At 40.2% G+C, this 22,025-nt stretch overlaps 1 protein-coding gene across 1 annotated transcript in view; it reads left to right on the top strand.

Moving 5' to 3' along the window:
• The window catches only part of Ccdc175 (coiled-coil domain containing 175), a 464,210-nt gene that overhangs the window by 372,908 nt on the left and 69,277 nt on the right, over positions 1 to 22,025 (top strand). The window lies entirely within an intron of this gene.

Raw genomic sequence — 22,025 nt, 5'->3', positions numbered from 1 at the left:
ACCCGCCCACTTTGCTGAAGTTGTTTATCAGCTTTAGTAGTTCTCTGAGTGGAACTTTTGGGATCACTTAAATATACTATCATATCATCTGCAAATAGTGATATTTTGACTTCTTCTTTTCGATCTGTATCCCTTGACCTCCTTTTGTTGTCTGATTGCTCTGGCTAGAACTTCAAGAACTATATTGAATAAGTAGGGAGAGAGGCAGCCTTGTCTAGTCCCTGATTTTAGTGGATTGCCAAGTTTCTCTCCATTTAGTTTAATGTTAGCTACTGGTTTTGCTGTATATGACTTTTACTATGTTTAGGTATGGGCCTTGAATTCCTATTCTTTCCAGGAGTTTTTTATTTTTTATTTTTTTTATTAACTTGAGTATTTCTTATATACATTTTGAGTGTTATTCCCTTTCCCGGTTTCCGGGCAAACATCCCCCTAATCCCTCCCCCTCCCCTTCTTTATGGGTGTTCCCCTCCCCATCCTCCCCCCATTGCCGCCCTCCCCCCAACAATCTAGTTCACTGGGGGTTCAGTCTTAGCAGGACCCAGGGCTTCCCCTTCCACTGGTGCTCTTACTAGGATATTCATTGCTACCTATGAGGTCAGAGTCCAGGGTCAGTACATGTATAGTCTTTGGGTAGTGGCTTAGTCCCTGGAAGCTCTGGTTGCTTGGCATTGTTGTACATATGGGGTCTCGAGCCCCTTCAAGCTCTTCCAGTTCTTTCTCTGATTCCTTCAATGGGGGTCCTATTCTCAGTTCAGTGGTTTGCTGCTGGCCTTCGCCTCTGTATTTACTGAATTCTGGCTGTGTCTCTCAGGAGCGATCTACATCCGGCTCCTGTTGGCCTGCACTTCTTTGCTTCATCCATCTTGTCTAATTGGATGGCTGTATATGTATGGGCCACATGTGGGGCAGGCTCTGAATGGGTGTTCCTTCAGTCTCTGTTTTAATCTTTGCCTCTCTATTCCCTCAAAAGGGTATTCTTGTTCCCCTTTTAAAGAAGGAGTGAAGCATTCACATTTTGATCATCTGTCTTGAGTTTCATTTGTTCTAGGCATCTAGGGTATTCAAGCATTTGGGCTAATAGCCACTTATCAATGAGTGCATACCATGTGTGTTTTTCTGTGATTAATTTTCCTCACAGGATGATATTTTCCAGTTCAACCATTTGCCCATGAATTTCCATAAAGTCATTGTTTTTGATAGCTGAGTAATATTCCATTGTGTAGATGTACCACATTTTCTGTATCCATTCCTCTGTTGAAGGGCATCTGTTCTTTCCAGCTTCTGGCTATTATAAATAAGGCTACTATGAACATAGTGGAGCACTTGTCTTTTTTATATGTTGGGGCATCTTTTGGGTATATGCCCAAGAGAGGTATAGCTGGATCCTCAGGCAGTTCAATGTCCAATTTTCTGAGGAACCTCCAGACTGATTTCCAGAATGGTTGTACCAGTCTGCAACCCCACCAACAATGGAGGAGTGTTCTCTTTCTCCACATCCCCAGCATTTGCTGTCACCTGAGTTTTTGATCTTAGCCATTCTCACTGGTGTGAGGTGAAATCTCAGGGTTGTTTTGATTTGCATTTCCCTGATGACTAAAGATTTTGAACATTTCTTTAGGTGTTTCTCAGCCATTCGGCATTCCTCAGCTGTGAATTCTTTGTTTAGCTCTGAACCCCATTTTTTTAATAGGGTTATTTGGCTCTCTGGAGTTAACTTATTAAGTTCTTTGTGTATTTTGGATATTAGGCCTTTATCTGTTGTAGGATTGGTAAAGATCTTTTCCAATCTGTTGGTTGCCGTTTTGTCCTAACCACAGTGTCCTTTACCTTACAGAAGCTTTGCAGTTTTATGAGATCCCATTTGTCGATTCTTGATCTTAGAGTGTAAGCCATTGGTGTTTTGTTCAGGAAATTTTCTCCAGTGCCCCTATGTATTCGAGATGCTGCCCTAGTTTTTTTTCTATTAGTTTGAGTGTATCTGGTTTGATGTGGAGGTCCTGATCCACTTGGACTTAAGCTTTGTACAGGGTGATAAGCATGGTTCGATCTGCATTCTTCTACATGTTGACCTCCAGTTGAACCAGCACCATTTGCTGAAAATGCTATTTTTTCCATTGATGGTTTTGGCCTTTGTCAAAAATCAAGTGCCCATAGGTGTGTGGGTTCATTTCTGGGTCTTCAATTCTGTTCCATTGGTCTATCTGTCTGTCTCTGTACCAATACCATGCAGTTTTTATCACTATTGCTCTGTAATACTGCTTGAGTTCAGGATAGTGATTCCCCTGAAGTCCTTTTTATTGTTGAGGATAGTTTTAGCTATCCTGGTTTTTGTTATTCCAGATGAATTTGCAAATTGTTCTGTCTAACCTTTGAAGAATTGGATTGGTATTTTGATGGGGATTGCATTGAATCTGTAGATCGCTTTTGGTAAAATGGCCATTTTTTTACTATATTAATCCTGCCAATCCATGAGCATGGGAGATCTTTTTCCATCTTCTGAGGTCTTTTCAATTTCTTTCTTCAGAGTCTTGAAGTTCTTATTGTACAGATCTTTTACTTGCTTGGTTAAAGTCACACCGAGGTACTTTTATATTATTTGGGTCTATTATGAAGGGTGTCGTTTCCCTAATTTCTTTTTCGGCTTGTTTCTCTTTTGTGTAGAAGAAGGCTACTGATTTATTTGAGTTAATTTTATACCCAGCCACTTTGTTGAAGTTGTTTATCAGCTTTAGTAGTTCTCTGGTGGAACTTTTGGGATCACTTAAATATACTATCATATTATCTGCAAATAGTGATATTTTAACTTCTTCTTTTCCAATCTGTATCCCCTTGACCTCCTTTTTGTTGTCTGATTGCTCTGGCTAGAACTTCAAGAACTATATTGAATAAGTAGGGAGAGAGGGCAGCCTTGTCTAGTCCCTGATTTTAGTGGGATTGTTTCAAGTTTCTTCCATTTAGTTTAATGTTAGCAACTGGTTTGCTGTATATTTTTTACTATGTTTAGGTATGGGCCTTGAATTCCTATTCTTTCCAGGACTTTATCATGAAGGGGTGTTGAATTTTGTCAAATGCTTTCTCAGCATCTAATGAAATGATCATGTGGTTTTGTTCTTTCAGTTTGTTTATATAATGGATCACGTTGATGGTTTTCCAGATATTAAACCATCCCTGCATGCCTGGGATGAAGTTTACTTGATCATGGTAGGATGATTGTTTTGATGTGCTCTTGGATTCGGTTTGCCAGAATTTTATTGAGTATTTTTAGGCCGATATTCATAAGGGAAATTGGTCTGAAGTTCTCTTTCTTTGTTGGGTCTTTTTTGTGGTTTAGGTATAAGAGTAATTGTGGCTTCATAGAAGGAATTTGTAGTGCTCCATCTGTTTCAATTTTGTGTAATAGTTTGATAATATTGGTATGAGGTCTTCTATGAAGGTCTGATAGAATTCTGCACTAAACCCGTCTGGACCTGGGCTTTTTGGTTGGGAGACTTTAATGACTGCTTTATTTCCTTAGGAGTTATGGGGTTGTTTAACTGGTTTATCTGTTCCTGATTTAACTTTTTGGTACCTGGTATCTGTCTAGGAAATTGTCCATTTCCTGCAGATTTTCAAGTTTTGTTGAATATAGGCTTTTTATAGTAAGATCTGATGATTTTTTGAATTTCTCTGAATCTGTAGTTATGTCTCCCTTTTCATTTCTGATTTTGTTAATTTGGACACACTCTCTGTGTCCTCTCATTAGTCTGGCTAAGGGTTTATCTATCTTGTTGATTTTCTCAAAGAACCAACTTTTGGTTCTGTTGATTCTTTCTATGGTTCTTTTTGTTTCTACTTGGTTGATTTCAGCTCTGAGTTTGATTATTTCCTGCCTTCTACTCCTCCTGGGTGTATTTGCTTCTTTTTGTTCTAGAGCTTTTAGGTGTGCTATCAAGCTGCTGACATATGCTCTTTCCTGTTTCTTTCTGCAGGCACTCAGCGCTATGAGTTTTCCTCTTAGCACAGCTTTCATTGTGTCCCATAAGTTTGGGTATGTTGTACCTTCATTTTCATCAAATTCTAAAAAGTCTTTAATTTCTTTCTTTATTTCTTCCTTGACCAGGTTATCATTGAGTAGAGCATTGTTCAATTTCCACGTATATGTGGGCATTCTTCCCTTATTGTTATTGAAGACCAGTTTTAGGCCGTGGTGGTCTGATAGCACGCATGGGATTATTTCTATCTTTCTGTACCTGTTGAGGCCCGTTTTTTGACCAATTATATGGTCAATTTTGGAGAAAGTACCATGAGGAGCTGAGAAGAAGGTATATCCTTTTGCTTTAGGGTAGAACGTTCTATAAATATCCATTAAGTCCATTTGGCTCATGACTTCTCTTAATCTGTCTACGTCTCTGTTTAATTTCTGTTTCCATGATCTATCCATTGATGGAGAGTGGGTGTTGAAATCTCCACTATTATTGTGTGAGGTGCAATGTGTGTTTTGAGCTTTAGTAAGGTTTCTCTTTTATGTATGTAGGTGCCTTGTATTTGGGGCATACATATTTAGGATTGAGATTTCATCTTGGTGGATTTTTCCTTTGAGAAATATGAAGTGTCCTTCCTTATGTTTTTTGATGATTTTGGTTGAACATTGATTTTATTCGATATATGGCTATTCCAGCTTGCTTCTTCAGGTCATTTGCTTAGATAGTGGTTTTCCAGCCTTTTACTCTGAGGTAGTGTCTACCTTTGTCTCTGAGGTGTGTTTCCTGTAGGCAGCAAAATGTTGGGTCCTCATTTTGCATCCAGTTTGTTAATCTGTGTCTTTTTATTGGGGAATTGAGTCCATTGATGTTGAAAGATATTAAGCAATAGTGATTGTTACTTCCTGCTATATTCATGGCTAGATGTGAGATTATGTTTGTGTGCTTGTCTTCTCTTTGTTTTGTTGCAAAATGATTAGTTTCTTGCTTTTTCTAGGATGTAGCTTGCCTCCTTGTGTTGGGCTTTACCATTTATTATCCTTTGAAGGGCTGGATTTGTAGGAAGATATTGTGTAAATTTGGTTTTGTCATGGAATATCTTGGTTTCTCCATCTATGTTAATTGAGAGTTTTGCTGGATACAGTAACCTGGGCTGGCATTTGTGTTCTCTTAGAGTCTGTATGACATCTGTCCATGATCTTCTGGCTTTCATAGTCTCTGGTGAGAAGTCTGGTGTAATTCTGGTAAGTCTGTCTTTATATGGTACCTGACCTTTTTCCCTTACTACTTTTAATATTCTTTCTTTGTTTTGTGCATTTGGTGTTTTAACTATTATGTGATGGGAGGAGTTTCTTTTCTGGTCCAATCTATTTGGAGTTCTGTCGGCTTCTTGTATGTTTATGAGCATCTCTTTCTTTAGGTTGTGGAAGTTTTCTTCTATGATTTTGTTGAAGATAGTTACTGGTCCATTGAGTTGGGAGTCTTCACTGTCTTCTATACCTATTATCCTTAGGTTTGGTTTTCTCATTGTGTCCTGGATTTCCTGTATGTTTCTGGCCAGTAGCTTTTTCCTTTTTACATTATCTTTGACAGTTGTGTCGATGATTTCTATGGAATCTTGTGCTCCTGAGATTATCTCTTCTCTTTCTTGTATTCTGTTGGTGATGTTTGTATCTATGGCTCCTTGTCTCTTCCTTTGGTTTTCTATATCTAAGGTTGTCTCCCTTTGTGCTTTCTTTATTGCTTCTATTTCCATTTTTAATTTAATTTATATATATGTACATATATATGATAGAGATAGATGATAGATGCTAGGCAGATAGAGATAGATGTTAGATAGATAGATGATAGGTATATATATGTAGATGATAATAGATATAGATTATAGATATATAGGTAGATATATAGACAGACAGACAGTCAGTCAGATAGAGATGCTCTATGTATCAAGCAGAATTTGATGTAAAATAGCTGGGCAAGGGAAGCTTGTCTTTCTTATTTCTGAATCTATCACAGGAGACGTGGCACATTAATGTTTCCCATTTCCTATGAGTTATCTCCACTGTGAGGATGCTCTGGGCTAGAGTGAGACATGGCAATGGTTTTATGACACGTCAAGTAATAACCCATAATAGAAATCACTGTGATCTTAATAAATTAGGCCTAAATTTTATGCAATAGCAAACTTTCATTCATTCCAAAATTTCCTTGAAGATATGGCTATTTTAGAACACTTAATAGATGAAGAAACTATGGCATATAAGGCTCCAATATTTTTCCTAAATCTCAGAACTGAGATATTTATTATAGTCAGATCTTGAAGCTTAGTTTTACTGTGATAAAAAGGGAATAAAATCTTATCATAAAACAATACCAAGATTCAAACGTAAAAAAATTTGAAGTCATCATAGGTGGATACTGAGAAACTTGTTTGTCATCCAACCACCCACATTGACCTTGCTCTATTGACTAGTTACTAGATGATTCTCATGGCCTAATGTTTCCTTCCTCTGGTCACTCACACATTTTGTTTTAATGTACTACCAGTTTTCTACTATTTCTTTCTAGTTATTTCATATTTCCGTCCTCAAGAATCTTTAACCATTTAAATACATTCTGTTCCCCCCTCCATGGGGGTCATAGGAAGTAGGCTGGTGAAGGTGACAAGGTACTGTGAGGTTTGGAGCCTGACAGTGCCATAAATACATCATATTTGTCACTTACTATTTAACTATTTAACGACCAAATACCCACATAATATGTGAATCATAATACTTACCTTCTACTTTGTTTTTTTTTATCATAAGATGATTTGTAGTCAGTGATGAAATACAGTGCAAATTTCTCTCCATATCTCATACTCACTTCATTGATTCAAAATATTAGTTTGGATCCACAGTAAGAGATAAAACAAGTTAAAGTGGATGGGAATGGTCCTTGTTTGTACATGTTGGGAGCTTTTCATCTTGACAACTATGAGGATTAATATTGATTATCAGCTTTACAGGGTCAAGAATTATCAAAGAGACAAGACACTCGCATGTCTGTGAAGGATTACTTTGATTGGGTTAAATGAGGTAGACCTATTTCTATCCTAGAAGTGAATAGAACTATTCCCTGAATTTGGATTCTAGACTCAATAAAATGGAGGAAGATACTTGAGTGTCAGGATTCATCTTCCTCTGTTTCCAGACTATGGATACAATATGATCAGCTGTCTCATTTTCCTGCTGCAGTGACTTTCCAAACATGATATACTGTCTATCAGAACTATGATCCAAAACAAACTAATCAAATATGCAATCAAAACACTTAATACTTTATGCTGTTTCTGTAAAATTATTTTATCACAGCAATAAGACAATTAACTAAGAAAAGTTATGCTGAGAAGGTGTTATATGATAAACTTGACCAGGTGGCTCTTGGGACTTTGGAATTGGTTTATAGGAGGAATGTGAAGAATTTGGAACTTTAGGCAAGAAATCCCCTCAGATACTGTTACCAGAGCTTGGTAGGCTACTCTGATGGAATTCTGGTAGACAAGAAGGCTGAAAGAAGTGCAGACTAAGTCCATCTGGCTCATGAAGTCTCAAGGGGGGATAAGCATTCTATCAGGAGCTGGACTACAATCCATTCATAAGCTATTTTGGCCAAGAATCTGGTTTTTGCTATTCCCATAAGCTGAGAGGTTAAGAAAATTTAAATTCACCCTTCCACCCCAGCTAGCTAATCTGCTCCCCAGAAGACACCATATCCTGAAGCATTCCAGAAGTTCCCCTGCACTCAGAGCATTTGGTAAGAACACTCCTGAAATCCCTCAGCTTCCACTGGGAGCCCAGTGGACTCAGGACCCATCACCCCCAAAACCCTCACCTGTCCAATACCACTCCCTTTCTGTTTGGTCCTTTCTGCTGGGATAGATTGCTAGTTGGTCTGCTCCCTGAAAGACACCATATCCTGAGGCATCCCAGGAGATCTGCTGCACTCAGGACTTCAGATACCACAGCCAGTCACATACCAGAAGATCCTCTGCATTTAGGACACCACAGCTTAAAGGCATCCTAAGACTTCCTCTGTACACAGGACAAACGACACCATAGTCTGAAGACCTCCCAGAGACTCTCTGGCATGCAGGGCAACTGACCCAAAAGACTGAAAGCCTCCCTAAAGTTCTGCTGCACACAGGGAAATGGAAACCATAGTCCATAGCACACCCACACCCACTCCCCTGGAGAATAGCTTCACATAGCACAACAGCTTGACTGCTCCTCTGAAGACCCCAACAGTCTGAAGGACTCTCAGGAGATCTACTGCAGCTGGGGGAACAGATCAGCACTTCTCTGCCCCTCCGAAGACCTTCCAGTTGGAAGGCCCCACAGGAGGTCTGCTATGGCCAGGGCCCAGGCCTACCAGGAGACCGGAAGTAACCCAGGGACAAAAGAGGCAGACTCTAGACAGTGTTACCCAGACCAGCAAACACAAAGGAAAACTAAATGATGAGAAGCCAGTGCAAGACCATGAGCAGCAGAAGCCAATATACATGGCCATCAACAGAATACAGTTCTCCTACCACAGCAAGCCCTGAATACACCAACATACCTGAAAATCGTGAAGCTCACCTAAAATCCTACCTCATAAAGATAAAAGACTCATTTAAGGAGGATATACATAAGTCACTGAAAGAAATACAGGAAGCACAGATATATAGGTAGAATCCCTTAAAGAGGAAACAAATAAATCCCTTAAAGAAATACAGGAAGACATAATTAAACAGGTGAAGGAATTGGATAAAGTGGTCCAAGACCTAAAAGTGGAAGTAGAGACAATAAAGAAAACACAAATGGAGGCAAACTTGGAAATGAAACACCTAGGAATGAGGTCAGGAATTACAGATGTAAGTATCACCAATGGAATACAAGAGGTAGAAGATTTCTTCCATAATTTTGTTGAAGATATTTACTGGCCCTTTAAGTTGGGAATCTTCGCTCTCTTCTATACCTATTATCTTTAGGTTTGATCTTCTCATTGTGTCCTGGATTTCCTGGATATTTGGGTTAGGAGTTTTTTGTGTTTTACATTTTCTTTGACTGCTGTATCAATGTTTTCTATGGGATCTTCTGATACCACACCCGAGATTCTCTCTTCTATCTCTTGTATTCTGTTGGTGATGCTTGCATCTATGACTCCTGATCTCTTCCCTAGGTTTTCTATCTCCAGGGCTGTCTCCCTTTGTGATTTCTTTATTGTTTCTATTTCCATTTTTAGATCCTGGATGGTTTTGTTCAATTCCTTCACCTGTTTGGTTGTGTTTTCCTGTATTTGTTTAAGGGATTTTTGTGTTTCCTCTTTAAGGGCTTCTACTTGTTTACCTGTGTTTTCCTGTATTTCTTTAAGTGAGTTATTTATGCTCTTCTTAATGTCTTCTATCATCATCATGATATGTGATTTTAAATCTGAATCTTGCTTTTCCAGTGTGTTGGGCTACCCAGGACTTGCTATGGTGGAAGAACTAGGTTCTCATGATGCCAAGTAGCCTGGGAAGAAAAGGGGACAGTGCAGGACGGGGGTGGGGAGGGGGACATTATCTGGTATATTGGGTCGGGGAAAAGGACTGAAGCCCTGAGGGCCAGCAGAAAGAATGGAAGCAGGCAACCTTGGGAGGTAGGAGGTTGGGAAGATCCTCCATAATGTACCAGAGACCTGGGAGGTGAGAGATTTTCAGGATTCAAAGGGAGGGACCTTAGAGGAAATGCCCTACAGTGGGGAGAGGGAAGTTGTAGAGCCCAGCAGAAAGACAGGGCATCAAGTGGGGGATGGGGTTGCTATCCCACAGTCAAAACTCTGACCCATAATTGTTCTTGTCTGAAAGAACTACAGAGATGAAAATGGAGAAGAGCCTGGGGAAATAAAGGTTTAGTGACAGATCCAAAGTGAAATCCAGCTCAAGGGGAGGCCCCAATGCCTGACAGTATTACTGAGGCCATGGAGCACTCACAAAAAGGGACCTATCATGACTGCTCTCCGAAAGACCCACAAGCAGCTGAAAAAGTCAGATGTAGATATTTACACCCAACCAATGGACGGAAGCTGCTGACCGGTCTGGTTGAATTAGGGAAAAGCTGGAAGAAGCTTAGGAGGAAGACGACCCTCTAGGAGGACCAGCAGTTTCAGTTTTACCTGAACTCCCAAGATTTCCCAGACACTGGATCACCAACAAGGCAGCATACACCAGCTGAGTCCCCCAACACATGTACAGCAGAGGACTACGGGGTCTGGGCTCAAGAGACTGAAGACCCCAAGGAGTTTAGAGGTCTGGTGTGGTAAGGGGTGTGGCGTCATCCTTGTGGAGACAGGTGGGGTGGGGCAGGGAGGGGAATAAAATGTGGAGTGTTTTGGATGCCAGGTATAATGGACTACATGTTTATATTCTTTGATCTGTTTCTGAGAAGGAGCAAGTTTACAAATAACTGTCACTATTTCAGTTTATTTCCATGTATCACGAATACAGCAAATCATGTAATACAGGCCCAAACTGCATCTCGTATTGTAATATACACTTCTCACCTCTCATTACCTTGACTAGATTTTAACTATAATTCATGTGCGCTGTATCGATTGTCATTCTCAAGTACTGTTTACTCCTTAAGATTAAAAAAAGTAAATAATGTGGAAAGATACTAAAATTTAGAAATTATGCGACTAATTTCCTTGCAGGAAGTTACTGATAATTCTTTTTTTTTCTTTTAGAAATATTTGTTTTTTGTTATTTATTTTATCTTAGTAAGGGGTTTCTCCCTATCCTCCTCCTTTGTTGAAAACTTCCTCCCCCTCAGATCTCTATTCCTCTCTGAGACCAGTGCTCTCTATATGTACCAGGGCCTTGCCAATGCTCTTCGGTTGCTAATCACTGTAAAAAAAGAAATGAAAATTTAAATTTAATTTGGCTATGGGTATCTGATCAGAGCCCTTTTAATTCTACAAGCACATCATAGCATCATTAATGGGCATTCGTGGAATCATGAGAGGAGATAATTCTCTGATGAGATTTTGGGTTGAACATTTTGTGGGTAGGTTGGTGTTCTTTCCTTCACTGGGAATCCTTTTACTGTGCATATCCAACTCCACACTGGAAATTTGCAAAAGGTTATGCAGAAAAATAAAAAATGCGTGTTGTCTCGGAGGAAAAAAATCTGTTAAAAGTTGCACCCAAGGTGCATGCTGGGAAATAGGGTATTAATTCAAATGGAATATCTGGCCCTGCATCGAAGCAGTAGGAAGGTGCCTTATGTGCAGGAACTTGACTATCAGATGCTTTTACTTATAAAATCTAAACTTATTTGAAAGGAGACCAAGTGAACTGAGCATGCAACTGAAAGGGGTTTCCTATTCCTTGAAAGCAATGCTTTAGGGAATTGTTTCTCCAGCTTTACCACACAGAAGCTAATTATCCAATGGGGCTAGGGTCAACTCCACTGGCAACAGAGTTTGCTATCTTCCTCCTCATGGTATTCATTTTTTTTTGTAGGTATAAATGATGAAGGATAGGGTCAGTCCTGAAGCATTATACTAAATGTGCAGAGAGGCACTGGGGCCAGAGCATGTGTGGCTCCCTATGGAAGTCTTGATAGCTCATTGTGTGAAGCCGTGAAGGTGAAACAGTGGAAATGCCTTGATGTTAGATGCCATGATGTGGGAAATTCCTAAGGGAAGCTGCAGGCATGCAGTGGAGCTTGTCTGAGAAGCCATATGTGCTACAGGCATCAGAATTGGAAGAGGAAAGATACTCACGACGACCTTTCGAGCACAGATGTTAATATATGAGCCCCAGATGCCATGCAAGCAATTGCAGGATTTGACGTCTTCTCTTCTGGATTTCGGTCTAATCATTCCTATTTCCTAGTCTTCTCACTTTTTGTGCTGTTATGTAATAGATGCTTCTAACTTATAAATTTAACTTTACAGGTCTCATAATTAAGAAATTGTCTTGAGTGCCAGAGGAGATTTTGACCTTTTAAATAGTGCTAGAATTGTTAAGACTATGGGGCTTTTTAATATTGGAATGAGTTTCTTTTGAATTATGAGAGAGTCATGAGCTTATGAGGATGAAGGGTGAACAGTTATGCTTTGAAAATGCTATGTTTGGAAGTCAAGTTGACAAGAAGTGACTCGTGATGGGTAATGTTGAATGCCATTTTGACAGGATGTACAATTTCTTGACTAGGTATTGGACCACATGAAAACAGAGCGGTAGCTGTCTTCAGCATTCATCTTCCTTGCTTCCTGCTTGCAATGCAGTATGACTGGCTGTCTCAAGCTCCCGTCGCCATGACTTTCTTACCATGATGGTCTGTATCTTGGAAATGTGAACTAGAAAAAACTCATTGTCTATGCTTATAAAGTGGGAGAAAACTCTGTTAATTTACTGAATAGTTTTGAAAAATAAATTTGCTATATATTATCTTATTAAGCAATCAGTCCCTATTGTGACTTCAAAGTCATGAATCTTAAACAATATTTTCAAATTTCTGGCAATTACAATTTTATTTGAAAACACGTGTAGTTTTGCTGGGGAGAAAGCTATAGGTGGTGGATCTATGAGATCCCTAAGGCTTCCAATGCACTACAAACATAGTGACTTAGAGTAAGCTACTCATTTCCCCTCAGTCCTGGAAGCTAAAATTATAAACTCAAGATGTTAAAGGTCATGCTCCCTCAGAGCCTCTGTAAAGCATGCTTCCTGCTTCACCTAGATGCTGGTATCCCTGTGACTTCTGTGACTCATGGCTATGGTATTCCAATCTCTTCCCTTTTCTTCATATTTCTATACCTTGAATTATGATACACCTCAGGATATCTTGAATGATATATCCCCACTACAAAATGTTGCAACTGTGGGTCTGCTGGGGCTAAGCTATTCACAGAGAAAGATGCAGAGGAATTTATACCAGTGAACATGTTGTAATCTCAGGGTTCCAATCATTAAAGATCGTATACAACACTAAAACAGAATAACAGTGATTTTTGTTTCCTAGTTCTTATTCCTAAATTCCAAAGCAATTTAGCTCCTTTCAGCAATATTTACCTCAGCATTCATTCTTTATTAGTATTAGGTACTGCCGACTGTAGTAATAAGGGTTTTTAAATGCTTTGTCCCTCTTCTGGCCCATCATCCAAAGATGGTAAATAGGACACGAAGATGTGGACCTGTTTAGAAGTAGTTTTTTGGGGGGCAATTTCAATCTCCATTTGTCAGGATACCAGCAGTCCAGTTTAGTAGTGTCAGCATACCAAACACAAATCAGCAGTGGTGGCACAATACAGCAGAAACTGCCAGGCCTCTGCCTAATTAGCATGAGTCAGCAAAGCAACCAGGACCAGCCTACCAGAAATTATCTGCCATACCTCTCTCAACAAAGCTATGAAAACACCCCATCACTGTCCATTGAATCCTATTTATACTAACTTCAAACATCATGTGTCCTCCCACAGGTCTTGCCTCAGCAAAACACCATGTGAGTCTGCATCACATGACACTACTGGAAACTTCCACTCCATACCCCCTTTTTGTTTAAAAATGTCTGGTTTTCAATGGCTTATGCTCTAAGATCAAGAATCAACAAATGGGACCTCATAAAACTACAAAGCTTCTGTAAGTCAAAAGACACTGTCATTAGGACAAAACAGAAACCAACATATTGGGAAAAGATCTTTACCAACCCTACATCTGATAGAGGGCTAATATCCAAAATATAAAAAGAACTCAAGAAGTTAGACTCCAGAGAGCCAAATAACCCTATTAGAAATGGGGTACAGAGCTAAACAAAATATTCTCAGCTGAGGATTATCGAATGACCAAAAAGCACCTAAAGAAATGTTCAACACCCTTAATCATCAGGGAAATGCAAATCAAAACAACCCTGAGATTCCACCTCACACCAGTCAGAATGGCTAAGATAAAAAAACTCAGGTGACAGCAGATGCTGGCAAGGATGTGGAGAAAGAGGAACACTCCTCCATTGTTGGTGGGATTGCAAACTGGTACAACCACTCTGGAAATCAGTCTGGAGGTTCCTCAGAAAATTGGACATTGAATTACCTGAAGACCCAGCTATACCTCTCCTGGGCATATACCCAAAAGATGCTCCAACATATAACAAAGACACATGCTCCACTATGTTCATAGCAGCCTTATTTATAATAGCCAGAAGCTGGAAAGAACCCAGATGCCCTTCAACAGAGGCATGATTTCAAAAAATATGATACATCTACACAACAGAGTACTACTCAGCTATCGAAAACAATGACTTCATGAAATTCATAGGCAAATGGAATGAACTAGAAAATATCATCCTGAGTGAGGTATCTCAATCACATAAAGACACACTTGGTATGCACTCATTGATAATTAGATATTAGCCAAAAAGCTCGAATTACGCAAGATACAATCCACAGACCACAGGAAGATCAAGAAGAAGGATGACCAAAATGCAGATAGATGCTCTCACTTCTTCTTAAAAGGGAGAAAAATATCCCTAGAAGGGAATATGGAAGCAAAATTTAGAGCAGTGACTGAAGGAATGACCATTCAGAGCCTGCCCCACATGTGGCCCATATATACAGCCACCAAAATTAGATAAGATTGATGAAACTAAAAAATGCATGCTGAAAGGGACAGGATATAGATCTCTCCTGAGAGACACATCCAGAGCATGTACAATACATAGGTCAGTGCTAGCAGCAAACCACTGAACTGAGAACAGGACCCCTGGGGAAAATTAGAGGAAATATTGAAAGAGTTGAAGGAGCTTGCAACACCGTAAGAACAACAATGTCAACCAACCAGAGCACCAGGGACTAAACCACTACTGAAAGACTATACATGGACTGACCCAGGGCTCCAACTGCATATATAACAGAGAATATCCTTGTTGGGGAACCAGTGAAAGGGGAAGTCCTTGGTCCTGCCAAGATTGGACCCTCAGTGCAGGGGAATATGGGGGAGCAGTAAGGGGAATGTAGGGGGAATACCTGTATAGGAGAGGGGGAAGTGAGGGAATGGGGGCTTATGGACAGGAAACTGGGAAGAGGAATAACATTTGAAATATATGTAAAGAAATATATCTAATAAAAAAATAAAAAACCATAAAACTTGTCTGGTTTTGTAACATTACAATAAAAATAATTATAAGAATCAGAAAACTTGAACTTTTTATAGGCACTATTGATTTCTTTAGGTGAGTGGCGATATAGGTCTTTTTCACACTCCTCTTCCACTTTCTTTTCATTCTGTCACCACTGCTATATCAGAGTTTGGGGCTGACTACCACTCCCTGCCTCTCTCCTGTGCTGGGAATTGAACCCATGACATGCTAGGCAAGCCACTGAACTACACCTGCAGCCCTATAGTACAGATTGTGGTTTAATTATATGCTTGCATGCATTATGGTCACTATTAAACAAATATTGTTTACTTATGGTCCAGGCAATGTTGCTGGCTTACATTTTTATATAAAAGCTTGGCTATTGTATAAAGATATTTGAATTAATGATTACTTTAGACAGTATCTTATTTTTGGTAAGAGATTAGAGTCACTGTAAATTATCGAGCAACTGGTATTTTTATGCCCCCCTCACCCAGTTTCTGCTAGTATTATCCAACGTTGCGTTGATACATTCCTAAAGCCGGGAAGCCAGTGTTGACTCATGGCTGCCTCGTCAACAGAGGTCCTTACTCCTCTTCCCCAGAATTCTCTTTCTTCTGGAATCCTGTCCACTGGGCCGCACTGTGCTTCCTTGTCCTGCTTCCCTGGCTTTCTCTGGTCTCCAGAGAATGTTGTTGTCTTTCTTTGCTTAACATGACTTTGGTAGTTTGTTTTTAGTTTATTTATTTGTGTTCTCATTCACTCATTCATTCATTCGTTCTTCTCTCATACAATGCATCCTTCTCCCCTTTCCCTCTCACCTCTCCTCTCCCTCAGAGCTGCTTCTTCTCCATTTCTGAAGAGCAATCATCATCTTTCCATGGTAATCTGCAGAGCCTTTCTTGACACGCAACGTTTACGTTTTAATGCTTAGACATTAATCTTAAAGCCAGTGTCTTAATAAGGGGTGGGGTTGAAAGATGGCATTTGAAATAAAACTTTAAATTTTATGTAGGTTTTGATGAAAACTTCTGTACCTTGAGGGGAAAAATCAAGATGACGTATTTGGTATTTAAAAGGATTATGTTTAAATATCTAAATGTCTCAGCCTGGGACTCCTGCTGATTGCACAGACATTATGATGAGAAAAAAAGTGTGAGCGGCACCTTTGTTGTGCTTCCTTTGACTATTTTACTAATTTTTGAAAATTTGATATGAATATACATTTACATAACATTCACTATCCTGTTTCCAGTTACTCCCATTTTCTCCCTTCAAGTTCATGGCCTCTTATTCTATTATTATTATTATTGTATCTATTCATAAATTTACATGCTGGGTTCATTTAGGGCTGACAGCTTGGGACGGGCTAACCTATCAGGGGCTCATCCCCGGTGCAAACTGCTTCTCCTCCTCTCTGCAGTTATCAGTTACCTGAAGGTCTCCACCTGGGAGTGGGGCCTTGTGAGAGATTTCTCCCACCTATATTGGCATGTCACTTGGTGTTGCCATTGTTCAGGCCTTGTATAGGCAACCATATTGTTGAGATTTCATGGGTGCAGCCTCCCTGTCGCATATTGAAGACACCATCTCACGGCTGGCCTTGCTTCCTTTTTTTGTTGAAAACAGAGTTTTTCAACCAATAAAATGTGATTATGGTGCCCCTTCCCTAAATTCCATCCGGATCTGTCCGTCTGTGGTTGCGCAGAAGGTTTATGGCAGCAGTACAATAACCATTGGAGGGAGATCCTGATTATTTATCAAGACTTCTCAGGAGTGTGTTAGAATCGTTGGTAGATGTCAAAGATCTTGTAGAGTGGGGAGCTGGGAGAAAGACTGAAAAGCAAGCTGGCTCTGTCAAGTATGACATACTTTTAATAACTTGTCCTCCAATTGGACTGACTAGACGTCCTGAGGAAAGTATTTTGATCGTGAATAAAAATTAGAAGGGAGTTAGCGGCACTTCTGAATTATCCAAAATAAGCATTTACACACAGGCACTTAATTCTGAGTAATGAATGTCAGTCTGAATAACACAGCGGCTTAATGAGGCAGGGTGCAGCAGCAGAGGCACACTGAGTCACTGGAGAACCCCGGAGGGCTGGCTGTGAATGCAACCCCTCAGCTTGCCAGGACTTTTGGTAATAGTTGGAACATTTTTATAGGCGCATCATTACAGAGTCCCAGCGAAGGCGTACACGCTGTAGGCAAGGTTTCATGTCCCCTATTAGACTGCACATGTTTAGATTCATCAGGACAACCAACTCCTCCAGTCTTTGTACAGGACTTTTGAAAGGCTGATGATCTGCAGTAGACAGGCTGGGCTGAGGGAGAGACAGCCTCAAGATCAGTCACCTAACTACATAAATTGTACCGCCTGGCTTTATGGTTTATTTCTTCCACCTTCAAGTAAATCCCAGGGCATATTCTCCAGTTTCCAACATATCCATCTGATCCGGGATCTCCTTAAAAGACACACTTCAATAGATTTTTGGTGATAATTACTAATCGTTACAGGTTTCCACCAGAGAGAATTTCCATTGAAAGAGCTTCTGGGCAAAGGGATTCAACAGACATACACATATGGAAGCTCAGACATCAGGCTCACTCCTGGAATGTCAATGGATGCTCTGCTACACCCGTGTGGCTGTTTGAGACGCAAAAGTGGGTAAGAGATTTCCCTAGATTTTGAGATGTTTCACAAGAGAGAAGTATAAAAGCAGTTGAGCAATAGATTGTGATCGGTTTCAATCAAGGTGCCCTGGGGATTTATTAGGCATGAACCTACTGACTACATTGGAAGAAATCACAAGCTTTGTGGGGAATGTGGCATCCAAGTGAAATAGTCTAGTAAGGTAATAATTATGTGATGTGTAAACGTCATGCATCGGAAAGACGAGACCTGACAGTGTCTGGGAAGGGCAAGAATTTGGAGCCTTGGGGCTCCCCTGGACTCTTGGAAGCTCCCTGGAAGATGAAGGTCTTGCTCTTTGAGGGTCTTTGAAGCAGCAAGGAGACTGGCTAAACCAGAGGCAGAAGCGACCGAGAGCAGGCAGTACTTCACTTAGCTCTCTCAAAGGAAGAGAGCAATGTCTACAACGTTAAAAGTGCTCGGCAGGCCGCGGCTCCTCAGTACTCCTCGCCCTCCTAAGTCCAAATTTATTAAGTGCACTAAAGAGATGCTGCCAAAAAGGAAATAACTGGAGGATTTTCTGGAGCCAAGGCGGGCAGAATATGCAGTGATGAGAAGCTGGAAAGGTGTCATTGTCATTTTCCAGACTGAATTTCACTTTGTTCCACTTCGAGCAATGGCCACCTCGGTCCAATACAGAATTTAAAAAAGACCATAGAGAGCCTCAGTTCCAAATGAGAAGATGGAAAAATAACAAATACAATGGGAGCAAGAGAACCCTTCTGCAAGCCTGTTGGCACGGGGAAGTGCAGGGACTGGGAAAGGTGGAGGAGTGTGGGGAAGAGCTGGGCACCAGAGGCCGCAACATTTCCTTACATCCGGGTTTTGGGGAGATATGTGAGGTTTTGACTACAATGTTGAAAGGCACAATAGCTGATTGTTTCTTCCGGTAGGACTGATTTTGTTCTAGGATAATTATGCTGGAGAACTGAAGCCTCTCTTCTGAGTATGAGACAGCCCGCAGAGATGAAGACATTGGCAAGAGTCTAGAGAAAGAGGAGGGGGTCTATGATTTTAAATTTTAGTTTATAATACTTGGATTGTATATATTCAAAAGCCAATATAGAATCCAAAATAGTTTATCCACCCTATTTCCTATCATGACTGCTACAAGTAGTCGACAAACTGTTGTTGCTTTTTTCGTGTGTGGGCAGTCAATATCACAGGTAAGGACATTTCTATGAAACAAAATTTGGACAAATTTTTGTGTGCCCTATATGCCTACCTGTGCTTGCTAAACCAGCCTAAGTCATTTTGTGTCAGCAATTTTTTGGATGCTTTTTTTTTTTTGTGTGTGTTTACTTCCTGGATGGTTTTATTCACTTAGAAAAAGTCCGAGTACCCACTATCCTTTAAGCACTATCCTTAGCCATGTAAGATGCTAAGAATATGTTTCTCAGTTGGATTGTGCTTTCAAGTCCTTTTGTGTCTAATAGAGAAATAAGTATAAAACAAGATGGAAAGTGATGTCTTTAAATATGACTGCTCTGCAACATCATATAGAAGAGAGCTCATGGCATTTATGGTGTTTGGGAGCAATTTTGTGGATAAAGAAATAGCTTAGTTTGTCATTAAAAATCTAAGTATGATATGTGTTGATGGGCACTCTGTAAGATTCACTTCAGTGAAGGCCACTGTGACACAGTGCATGTGACAATGAATAGACAATGATGTTGGAGAAGTGTCCAAGGTGGGAACGAAGGACACCAGTAAGGCAAGGAAGAACTTGAACACTAAGGTCCCAGGATGTCAAGCGTGTGTTCAAACAAATAGGAAAAGTCAATGGCCATAGCTACGCTCACACTGTGTAAGTATATGTGTATGGTAGAGAATATTTGTAAACTATGCGCCTGGTTAGGGTTATAGTTTCTCATATATACATACATATATATATATGTATATATATATATATATATATACATTTTTATTTCATTATGTAGGACCATCTTGACATCTACTGTTAATCAATCTTTCTGCATTTAATATAGTTACTCAGGCACGTTTTGAATAGCAGATTTCTGAGCATTAGTAATTCTGTGTATCTGAAGTTTAACAGCTCTAGATTAAACAACTCCGCTTCCTTCTCTCCAGTTACCCGGTGAACACCGTTCTACACAGACACTATTTCTATTGCAGTGTCTACTTTACTAACTTACTTAATTTTTTACATGGATGTCTATGCACGTGTGTGCACAGGTGTAGGTAGAGGCCAGAGGCCAGCCTCCCATCTCCTCCCTTTGCACCACCTACTTCATAGTTTACTTTTTGAGGCTGTGTCTGCCACTGACCTGAAGCTTGGCACATAGGCTGGGGCTATGCCTACCCTTGCCTCAGTACTGTAAATGTGTGCTAGCATGCCTAGGTTTTTTTTTAAATCATGGGTACTGGGGCTCAACATGAACCTCTTGGTTTCAGGGCAAGTAGTTTCCCAGTAAGACTCCCTATCCTGGCAGTGGTTACTTCAGAAATCACAACGTTGGTGACATATGCAGTGCTTTCTCTGTTCCTGGCTTATTTCACTCAGCAAGAAGTTCTTCGGGTTCATTCATGTAGCTGGAATGGTATTTCCTTCCTTCTAAAGCACCAGTTTTCAGCCTTTCTAATGCTAGGTTCTCAGCCTTCCTAACGCTGTGACTCTTGTACAGTTCCTCATGTTGTGGTGACCTGCTACCATAAAACTATTTCCATTGCTACATCATAACTGCAACTTTGCTACTGTTATGAGTCACAACGTAGAAATCTGTGCTTTTTGATAATCTTAGGCGACCCCTGTGAACCTTTGGTGTAAGTCCCGACCATCTTTCCCTACCCATTCTCAAACATTTACATGATTTCTCTTTTGCAGCTATTGCGAATGTTGCGACAATAACATGAGATTCTGATTTTAATCTTGGATAAGAAATATGAAGTGAAATTGCTGGTTTTTCGGGGGAGGTTCTGAATTTAATCTTTGGCGAACCTGCCACTTCTTTTCATGATGACTCTGTCAAGGTCCACTCTCGCTGGCAGCAAGGCAGAGTCCCATTTTCTCCACATCACCACCAACACTTGACTTTTGTCTCCCAACAGGTGTGACTAATTGGTTACATATCCCTGATGATTAGTGATATTGTCCATTTTTTATGTATGAGTCCTATGTATCCCTACTTTTGAAAAATCTATAGTGTTCTTAGTGCAGTTAGGTTGTATTATTTTAAATATATGTAAAAATTTTTCCTATTGAATTATAGTTTCCCATCGAGTTTAGAGATCAATCAAGCATATAGTTTGCAAATGTTCTCTTTCATCTCATGGACTGTCACTCATCCCAAGGAATCTGGGCTTGAAACAATGGAGAGAGGCGTGCCCACAATGATTGCCCACCTACTAGATAATCCCTCTGTGTGCAGAAGCAGCAGTGGGCAGTCAGATCCCGGGTCACTATCATTTATAGGACAAGGTGGGTTTTTCCCACTCTGCCTCCCCCCTGCTCTCGACAGCCTTCTCTTGGAACAGCCATCATCACAGGAAGGCTATAGAGAACAAGATGCTATGACTGTACTACAAGATGAAGTTTACTGAATTCAACTGCATCTTCCTATCTGAGCCTTTCCCTGGAAGCTGCAAGCCTTCAGTAGTGATAATGTTTAATGTCTGACTAATTCTTTCTGTGCAATTTCTGTAGAGATGAAAGAAATGATTCCTCCTGCTTCCTATTCTGCCACCTTGCCAGAATCGTCTTCGACTTTTGTTTGTGTGTGGACGCGTTCATCTCCTTTTCATTCTGGAAGGGTCATCTATGTACCTTATAGTAGGCTGAAGTGCTTTTCTTTGAATGCTTTGACTGTGACATTCCACAATCTTTTCTGCTGAAAACCCACTGGTATTCTGATCGGCTCCCCCTGAGCATGATATGTTTCCTGCTGCTGCTTTCAGAATTCTTGGTTGTTGTTTTGAATTTGGACAATGTGGTTGTAGTCTGTTTCAAAGACGAACCTTTGGGTTTGTCTTATTCAAGGTCTTTAGGATTCCTGTATCTGAATTCCATTTCCACCTTCATTTTGGAAGCTTCAGTTATTGGATCCTTGAATAAACTTCCCTGTTCTTTACCTCTCTTCTCTTTGTTGAACTCACATGCTGTGAGCATTTTCCTGCTTTATGTTATCTTCTACATACAGCAGACTTTCTTCAGTCATTTTCATCCTTATTTTGTCTATTTTGTTCTCTTGACTAGATTATTTAATGAATCAA

Source organism: Rattus rattus, chromosome 7 (genome assembly GCF_011064425.1).
Source record: "Rattus rattus isolate New Zealand chromosome 7, Rrattus_CSIRO_v1, whole genome shotgun sequence".
Lineage (NCBI taxonomy): Eukaryota > Metazoa > Chordata > Mammalia > Rodentia > Muridae > Rattus > Rattus rattus.
The sequence above is the reverse complement of the archived record's forward strand: the minus strand, read 5'-3'. Positions and strand labels throughout refer to the sequence as shown.